We start from the raw sequence: 8869 nt of genomic DNA on the forward strand, positions 1-8869 counted from the left end.
ACTAGGTTACGCCACTATGGGAATTTTGCCAATGAACCCCGTTACTGTCATTTATTCACACATGTATTCAGAAAACCCTAGTTAGTGCTTCCCGGTTATCCTAACCTGCACCTAACTTTCCTCGAACCTGTGACCTCAGGACAATGGATTCTATTCACCACTTGCCCTTTCAATTCCCCGGGGAGTTCGGACAACATATAACTAAACGATTGACAAATGCATGGATTAGTACATATAACAATATAAGAACAAGAATAATAAAAATGCAAAAATTCATGAGTTTCAGCAGCGTATTCACAAGAGAATGATCAGGTCTCTTAGAACAGCCGCTCTTCTAGCAGCATCAATATAATAGCAGCTTCCGACTCAACTAGTCCAACTAATCCCTGCCTTACTCTCAACTAGTCCCTAACAATCCTCTAGCTACCAGAAAACTGATAGAGCGCGCGAGGCCACCCGACCAATAGTTTTCGCCGTTTCCGGCTTCAGGGCCCATATACTTTTCAAATCACCATATACATCGATCGGGTGACTTCACGAGCTCTACCAGGTTGATGTGTGTGTGTTCCCTGCTACCAATTTTCGGTGCACCCGACTTACCATCCACCGATGCGGGTGCCTAATGACCACAATGAATCAGGGAGCTAGCTGTAAAGGAAAGGCAGCAAAATACAAATCCAACCAATAACATTCAAATACTGTTTAAATGACCACGGACAACTGGAAGTTTTAAAATGTTTATCTAAAGTTCATTATTTTCTTGCATGAGGTACAATAAAACAAGGCAATCAATAACCAAGATAACGTAAATTATATATGCATAAAGAAATAATGACAGAGTAATCATCAAGGTACTAATAAAATGTAACGAGAAAAGATACTATGCAAGTCAGTATTATCTAAACAGGGATACCCTAAGTGTGGGTGACTATAGGAGAGCTTATAATGAATAACACGCTTCACTTAAGGTGAAGGGGCCTTTGAACAATCTAGGCAACGAAGTTCTAGACCATATCAGGAAATGACACACTGCTATGCAAAATATAATTTCTAACAAATGAGAAGACATAGGAATAAACTTATGGAAATATAAATGACTTTCAATAGTTGCAGAAAGGCATGGAAAATATCACATATGCAATGTTGAACTTTATTAAAGCAAAAGTTAGAAATTCAGAAGGTGCAAGAATTTCAAGAGGTTCAGAGCAATATTTACCTAGAAAGGTGTGGAAACCAAACCCTGGCCACGGGTCAGTTAAGGACAGGAAACCCTCAAGGAAGGATAACCCTCAAAGGACAGCAGGTGCAGAATGAACACCCAGGACAGGACAGGATACCCTCGGAATAGGAATCAGGACAGGACCCTCAGGACAGGACAGCAAACCCTCAGGACAGGACCCTCTTCAGGACAGGACCGGAACCCACAGTTCGGAAGCAACGCCTGCGCTCCACCCGCTCTGCAGCTATCGATCAAGACCCCGATTGGGTCAGCGAACTCCCAGCAAAGTGCTTCGCCAGCACTTAAGGTTCAGTAGAACCTCAGTCTATGGTCAAATTCGGACAGAGTGCTTCGCAGCGCTCTGTATCTTCAGTCACCTATTGAGTGCGTTGGGTCAGTGACAGGTCAGCTAAACCAGACAAGTCGGACGGTTCACTAGGTGAACCCAGGGTAGATATACAGTTTGGGACAGTGTACCACCCCCCAATGTTGCAAAGTGTCAAAATCCCTCAATTTGGATTGGTCCTAAGGTAGGATTTGGGTAACACACCAATCAAAACAGTCTATTTGTATGCCACATTAACATTTTCTGGTACCGCCTATTGAGCTAGGGGTTCCCATGAGAGACTACACGACAAGCAGCAATACATTTACATTGTATCATATAATAAGCCACATTCGCTGTTCTCGCAGGGCAGAGGTGACTTTCTCAGGAGCATCTTGCCCATCACTGCCAACTGGCGGTGTTCCATCTGTCAAGGTCCCTCGTGCTGCCGAATGTCGCACAGGCGCAGAAGGGACCTCCAATATGGCTCTCCTCTCACTCAGACCCCCATTTCCCGCGGTACATGAAAAGTAAGCGAAAACAAATTAATACATAATAATGTCATTATGAAAACACATCACAGGGTTTGTACTTTTAACTCATCATCAAGAAATAAACTTATTGCATCTAAATGTTAGCTACATTGATACGGGCACAAGAGCAGTGGCACGAGCAGTACCACATGATAAGCACAGCTATGAATTACGCATGCGCATAACTTTCCCTCCACTTCTGCAGACGCGTCAGGACACGTGAGTGTGGCTGACGCATGCGCAGTAACTAAAATACAAGCGGCGGCCATATTAGAGGACACGGATTAAATTCATTAGAAATACACATAGGCAAGCTTCGGGAACTTTTGCCTAAACAAAATAAATGTTAGTAAAACATACGTTTTGTTACCTTATTACACATAAACGAGGTTCTTGACTTCGGCAAGCCGCAAAATATGCGAAGCTTTGCTTCATCAGTAGCACTACGCCACTGAGGCACACGTGTCACTGACAGCCGGCAGCATTATTAAACAAATTAGCCCCCGGCGCTCCGCTCACTGACACCAAAAATAATTATATCACTGGCGTTTCCCAAATAAAACAAGTTAGTAAATGCTCTCTGACCAGTGCTTTAAATGGGCCGATAGTCACCGGTACTGAGTACCGGCACTTCTAAATGTTCTGCCTCTGAGTACCGGAACTTTTTCTTGTCTCAAAGAGAGTACTGGTACTCATGGGGCAGCAAGCCAACTCCGTGCAATCTGGCTTGAAAAGAAAGAAGCGTGACACAGCTCATGAGTCGGTCCGTTTTCGTGAAGCACTTGAGTGTTAATATTTATCAATCTGCTAATTGAGCAACGTGCATATGTATTCAATCAGAGCAGGCAAGGCGTGGAGACAATTTCACTGTAGGTGTGCGAGAATGCCTGCTAAGAGGCACATCTCCTGACTCAAACCTAAGAGTAGGCTTCCTGCTGGCATAGCAGAGTAAGAGTATGGCAACAGGGTTCACCCAAAATGAGTCACTGGGACCTGGGTAGTGGCAGTACTGAGAGTAGGGGGTCCCATCAAAGTAGCAAACAATTAATAAACATACAAATTATTTTTACGACAGTAGACAAGAGATGAGCCTGCACTGTATTTAATCACAATGTAGGGATATATTAAATATCATGTCATTGTATAAGCATTCATAAACTATGCAGTGCCCCAAGGGAAAAGGGAAGTGATAAGGTGAGGATGGTGTGGATAGGGAATAGTGACTGTAAAAACAAACAAATGGCACAACGGCAATTCATGTGTCAAATAGAATATAGACCAACATTGGGTTCAAAGCATCACTTAATCAAAATCATACTCCACATAACACAACAATGTGTATCAAGACTGGGGTGAAGTTGACGGAAAAAGGACGGTTGTCGACGTTTCGACCCTCTAAATATCGCAGGATTTAGTTGTACCCTTGCTTCGGGGTCTTCATCAGGACAGGGCCGGGGCAGGCAACCTATTTTTTGAATGCTTTGTCTGTGTGCTTAAGAGTAGCGCATGTTGTGCATTATTATTTGATTTCTAAATAATTATTGTGATATATATTAAATAGGTTGCCTGGTACCAAATGAGGACACGTGTGGTGCACACCTCCAGGTCATAGGACAAGTCCAAGACCTTCCTATATCAGAGACAGGCCTAGGCCTCTGCACGCACACTAGATTAATGTGATGCCAGGGCCAAACAAATGCCAAATTAGAGTACCAGATACATGCAGTCATTCACTCGGGGCAGAGAAACACACCCTTTAACCATGCAGGCAACATTCAGTTCCCATCAGAAACCTCCCCAGGATCTTTCTGGTGTCAATGCCATGTGAGGGGTCACAGTTTCCTGAATTGTGATCTAAATAATGATGCAATACAGTTAAGGTGAAAAGTGGTCCTGGTGATCACTACTGATGAATCACCAGGATCCCCCTTAGAACAACATTAATTGAAGAGATATTCATTATGATTTTGACTCATTCTACAAGTAAGCGTGAAAGATTGTTTAACGGATTGAGTACATGTTGTGTTCCAAGTAGGGAACCCGGAATCCAGAGTACCTTGTGTAGAAGGCTCAAAAGCATTTTATTGCTTGTTCAGTTTACTTTGGTACTTTGAGGGAATGGGGCATCCTAAAGCTAAGGTTATAGATGCCACATAAGACTCATACTTTCACAGACTCTATTTCTGTGGGACTAGATGTCCTTTTGTCAGCATCTGAAGCTGGTGGATTTTAGGATCCCAACTCCTATTGTGAAAATGAAGCATGCCTAAAACCAGCATTTCCCCGTGAAGGCTGAAGCAGCCCTATATTTAAGAGGGAGGGGGTCTGACAAACCACATGGTAATCTGAAGATTTTGTACAGAAGAGGTTATTGTGACTGCACCGAACGCACAGGTGTCAATCCTAGACTTTATCAGGCAAATATGAGTAGATTGTCATCTTATCCACAGAGTTGTATTAGACGATAAGTTGTGCTTGTCAATATGGATTTGGCTGAAATTTGCACAGTGAAGCTCTTGAGAAAGTAAAGTTTTATATATAGATAGTTCAGCTTAAAGAAATAAAATGCTCCACCCGTGATAATGGAGTGGACAGTGATTCTTAAACTGAGAGGTATGTTTACTAAGATTTTATGCCCTCTTTACATCACAAAAGTGGCCAAAAACTATGGTATATCTTTGTGCACCTATTTCCTTTCCAGCGTAAAATCTGTTTTACGTTGGAAAATTACTTGGAAGCACCGCAAAGCAGCGCATAGCGCTGCTTTGCAGTACGTGGTGCCAAGGGGGCATCCCATGGGTGGTGCATGGGTGTTCCCATGCAACCACCCAAGGTTTCCTATGCTAAATCCTATTTACTTAAAAATATAGACAAGGTATAGCGTCAGATAATAGCGCCCATTTGAGACAGGCGCTGTGAAGGAGAAATGCTTTTATTTCTCCTTTCTTTTCCAACTTTGCATGTGTGCTGCACTGGCCCACATACAACGTGAGAAAAGGTTTAAAGTTAGTCTAAGCATTGTATTTTGTACTGGAAGGATATCCTTCCAGTACAAAACGTATGTTAGACTCACGGAGACACCTTTGCAGTATGGTGCAAAGATGTCTATGGTCCACAACAGTAGAGGGGAGTGCCATATTTCTGTAAATGTGGCTTTCTCCTACTCTCTCCTTCTCGCACCGTGCAGCATTTGAGTCTGCTGCACTGCACTGCACGACTAAGTAGTTAAGCTGACCCTGACTGTGTTATGGTGAAGCCAGCCAAAATTGGTACTGATAATGGCAGAGAGCAAGCACTTGTAAGTAAAAGTACAGCTTTTTTTCAGATTATAACGGTTAGACCTGGCACCATTGGCTTGCAGCACTGGTTGTGCCACCCACAAGACCCTTATAAGGTAGGACATGCCCTGGTGTGTGTGGCATGTCCTAATAGTGAATTACATCCCTTTTCGTTTTCCACTATTGCAAGGCTACCTGTTCTCCATAGGCCAGAATGGGCAGTTAGATTATTAAATTCTTATAATCTTACTCGCTCAGGGAACATGGTAGACATTCGAGTTTAGTATGCCTCAACTCAGAATGATAAAATACATATTTTAGTGAAGTTGGTTTTAACATTCTTTGTTTGAAAATACCACTTTTAGAAAGTAGGTATTTTCTTGTCTAACTGTCCAAAGCCTGCCTCTGCTAGGTTGTGTATTTCTTGTCTGGAGTTTGAGTGACAGGGCTGGGGGATTGCAGGAGGGAGAATGAGTCAGCCCAGTGGTGAATAGAGAGATCTGCATCTAGATGGATGGGAGGAGCTGCACCTGGGACCTGAATAGGACTGTGCCTGCCTTCCACAATGCTGGCTCCACCTCCTGTGGTGCGGCTGATGTCTCTGCCCTGCACAGTGAATGAAGAGAAGGAATCTTGTCAACAAAGTGCTCCAGGGCTGTGCTTTCCCTCCACAATGCTGGCTTCACCTTCTGTGGGGCGTCTGATGTTTCTACCCTGCACTGTGAAAGGAAAGAAGGAGACTTGTAAACAGAGTGCTTCACAACTGGTTTTGACTGGGCAAAGGCCTTTCTGCCTTCAGAGGACAAATGTTTTTGGGGTATAAATATTGGGACCCTGATCCCAAGAAATTAGATCACTTTTGGTGTACAAGAAGAAACCTTTGCTGAGGAGAGGAACCTGAAGAAACTGAGGAGAGACTATCCCTTAGCTGAAGTGCTGCTTGGGGGATTGGCCTGCAGTGGTTGCCTGACTGCCAAAGAAAGGAGAAAGAACTTTGTGTGCTTTACTTTCAACTTGTGAAGGATCTCCAAAGGCTTGGAACAGAGCTTGCCTCCTGCTGAAGTCTCGGGGACAACAGACTTCACCAATCAGCTGCCCAAGAGTCTTCCTGAAGTGCCTGCAGCGGTGCTGGACTTTTTTGAGGACTTGTGTGTCGCAAGGAGCTGAAAGCGTGACTCAAGAACACGAAGCGTGTTGTCGAGCTGCCGCTTCACATCACGAGGGACCGCGCATCGCCGTTGAAGAGGATCGACGTTGCAGCAGACGCCGCCGCATCTCCGAGAAGCGTGTCGCAGGGCCTGTCGCGGGTCATCGCAGGAAAAGTGGATTGATGTCACAGAAGACGCCGCCGCATCTCGGAGAAGAGTGTCGCATGGCCTGTCGAGGCTCGCATCGTTGTGGAAGCAACTCGCATCGCCAGGAGAGAGGATCGACGTCGCAGCAGACACCGCCACATCACTGGGAAGCGTATTGCAGGGCCTGTCGCGGCTCGCATCGAGGACAGCATCTCGCATCGCCAGAGAAGAGGATCGACGCCGCATCACCGGGATGCGTGTCGCATCAAGGAGAGAGCGTCATCTTTATTTCTTTCGCACCGGAACTTTGGCGCATTTCCATCGCTGCAACATTGCTTGTTGTGGAAGCGCAACGCATCGTAAGGTACATTGACGCAAAGTGTTGCATCTTAAGAACTGAACTGAACTAAGCTAACCCTACCATTTTTAGGTATACTATTGTGGATTTTTGTCGTTTGTGGTCTTGTGTATATAAAGAATACTTCGTTTTAATATACAACTGTGTGGTGTCCATCTGTGGTGTTGTCACTGGGTTACTGTATGTGGTCACAAATGCTTTACACACTGCCTCTGAATTAAGCCTGTCTGCTCGTGCCAAGCTACCAAGGGGGTGAGCAGGAGTTAGTTTAGGAGTGTAAAAAGCATTTCTTTTTAGCTGCTTTTTATCCCCAGCGCTGGCAAAGCAAAGAGGGGAAGCTTTAATGAGGTATACAGAACTCGTGCATGCAACGCATGGGAACAGCATTCGTGAATGCCTCTGTTTACGTGTTGGCATTCTGAAGCCGGGCTGTCCCATATATATATATATATATATATATATATATATATATATATATATATATATATATATATATATATATATATATATATATACACATATATATTTTAATGCCCCTTTACAATTTGAATCACAGAGGCGATTTCAATCAAATCTCAATAATCATGAGACTGATCTTGAAATAAACCCCAGATCGAAAACAGTTATGTGTTTTATTTACCAATTGATCCTTCTTTATCTGGTGTTCTGTAGCGCTGCTTGTGTATAGAAGTGAAGCCTTTCATAGAGCGATGTTTACGTCGTATGCGTTCATGGCATGATTTAAATATACGTTTTACATACATATATATATGAATTCTGCAAAACGTCCTTCACTGGAGGAGCAACAAACAGCTGGTGCCGGCGGCGAGGTAAGGACAGCCTCGCAGTAATTTGTCACAGCAAAGATTGAACAAATACGCCGCACTCTTCTTGGGTGATTATACACGTTTCGAACTATGCAGTTCCTGATCACGTATATATTTTAATGCCCCTTTAGAATTTGAATCACAGAGGCGATTTCAATCAAATCTCAATAATCATGAGACTGATATTGAAATAAACTCCAGATTGAAAACAGTTATGTGTTTTCTTTACCAATTGATCCTTCTTTATCTGGTGTTCTGTAGCGCTGCTTGTATATAGAAGTGAAGCCTTTCAGATGATAGAGCGATGTTTGCGTCGTATGGGTTCTTGTTATATGTCAAATGAGAAGACTGTAAATTAAGCGCGTCAGTTAAAGTCGTTGCCCGATCTGCGTTGAGGTAGGACAGCACAAATAGAACAGCTTCAACCCACGCACAGTAAGAGTCAATTTACATAGATTTTCTCATGCATAGTAAGAGACATTTTATGTAAATGTTGTTCTTTTAACCAAGTAAGGGTAACCCTGCAGCAGTAGGGCTTTCAAAAATTGAGTGAAACTCTTTAATGTTCCTCTCCACGGAAATCTTTAGTAAAAGGCGAAAGATTTATTCGGTTTGAAGAGAAACCAGAGTATGAGTAGGTCACAGCCTCACCATGGCCCCCAGAAACAGCTATCCACAGAATGTCAGGGTGATTTACTCTACTAAATCCATCATTGATACCCCTTCAAAATATAACCAACTCGTGAGAAACCTTGTAATCCGATACATTGTCAAAACACTTTTTGAGACAATCGAAACAAAAGCGAGACAGACTGATGACACGGCATTATGGGTATGCAAATTTCGTCGTCGGTCACGTGACAGGAAAGGCTGCAACGCTCGAGTTTCCCAGCTCAAGCCTTCGCGTCGCTCGTTTTACGCTTCTCATTCTGAGCAGTGCAGCGTTGGGAGCCTCGCGCAGGCTTGTGTGAGGTGTGATTACAGGAACATTGTGGGTGTTAAGGAGGCGAGTGCTTAAGGTGCAACCTGGTGAA

The 8869-nt window shown here is 43.7% G+C and overlaps 1 non-coding gene across 1 annotated transcript; it reads right to left on the reverse strand.

The window, feature by feature from the left end:
- Nucleotides 1-8352: 8352 nt before the first annotated feature.
- Nucleotides 8353-8467, reverse strand: LOC144780302 (U5 spliceosomal RNA). Its single transcript, XR_013600735.1, has one exon. It is a non-coding gene; the product is annotated as a U5 spliceosomal RNA (small nuclear RNA).
- Nucleotides 8468-8869: the final 402 nt, after the last annotated feature.

This window comes from Lissotriton helveticus, chromosome 1_1 (genome assembly GCF_964261635.1).
Source record: "Lissotriton helveticus chromosome 1_1, aLisHel1.1, whole genome shotgun sequence".
NCBI lineage: Eukaryota > Metazoa > Chordata > Amphibia > Caudata > Salamandridae > Lissotriton > Lissotriton helveticus.